Consider the following 1115-nt stretch of genomic DNA (forward strand, 5'->3'; position numbering starts at 1 on the left):
ATATCTTTGGACTGCAATCACCATTCTTCTCTCGAGCAGCTGAAACTGTGAACACTTCTCCATTATTGTAGTTAACATAGGAAGAAAATAAATAAAAAATATTTCAGTAGTAGAAAATCGTAAGCACTGAGCTACTAAACTGCTTAACTGATTTTGCTTAGTATAAACTTATACTTTCACAATCATCTCTGTAGCAAAATTATCACCAAACACAGACATCTGTGGTAAAGTGATACCACTGCAACCTTTCATCATCTGCATACATGAATGAATGACCGTGGGTGGAGATTTCTGACAACTCAGATCCTTGACGGAAGGCAATACTTCAGATTCAACAAGACAGCTGGGGGCAGGGCTACAAAATGCCTCTATAGGATGATTTGACCAGATAAATGTGTTTTTCTCTCTGTGTCAGTCGAAGGCAAGGTGACCTGCGGACATGTCTAACAGGGACGAAGACGAATGTGGAGGTAACAAATTAAAATTTTTGTCTTTATTTTAAAAAAAGACACCTGACCTGTTTAACCCTTTAAGACCTACCATAGAACACATACTTGGCAGCAAGTATGCAGTTGCGGACGAACAACAGCACCCCGAAGATGCATATCACCCTTGAAAAAACAGTTGACTGCGTTCATCAAACGACCGTCCTGGTTATAACATGGTTATACCATGGTTGGTTAAAACATGGTTGATTATAACATGGTATAACCAACATAACTATCATAACAGTTGCACTGCACGTTTGTGCAGCGTTCTGCATTACCTGGCAATAACAGTGATATAATCCCTGAGTGGGCTTGAACCACCAACCTTTCGGTCAACAGCCGAACGCGCTAACCAATTGCGCCACAGAGACTGACAACACGCAACCCACGGTGTGAAGGAACAGGAGGAAGGGAGAAAATTAGTAATGGCGAGGAAAGCTGGAGGACCACCCTGGAGCCAGCTGACTCCTGCTGACCCCAATAGGTACCTGAGTTACCCAAAATCCACCAATGGCACCACAGAGCCCCACCAAGCAGCCCACCAACCCCACCACAGAGGAAAAACTACACCCACTCCAACATTCAGTAAACTCCCAGGCTATATAAGACAATAGACACTAAGGTTGA

At 43.1% G+C, this 1115-nt stretch overlaps 1 non-coding gene across 1 annotated transcript; it reads right to left on the reverse strand.

The window, feature by feature from the left end:
* Positions 1 to 785: 785 nt before the first annotated feature.
* trnan-guu (transfer RNA asparagine (anticodon GUU)) lies at positions 786 to 859 on the reverse strand. The gene has a single exon. It is a non-coding gene; the product is annotated as a tRNA-Asn (tRNA).
* Positions 860 to 1115: the final 256 nt, after the last annotated feature.

This window comes from Astatotilapia calliptera, unplaced genomic scaffold, assembly GCF_900246225.1.
Source record: "Astatotilapia calliptera unplaced genomic scaffold, fAstCal1.2 U_scaffold_196, whole genome shotgun sequence".
Taxonomy (NCBI): Eukaryota; Metazoa; Chordata; class Actinopteri; order Cichliformes; family Cichlidae; genus Astatotilapia; species Astatotilapia calliptera.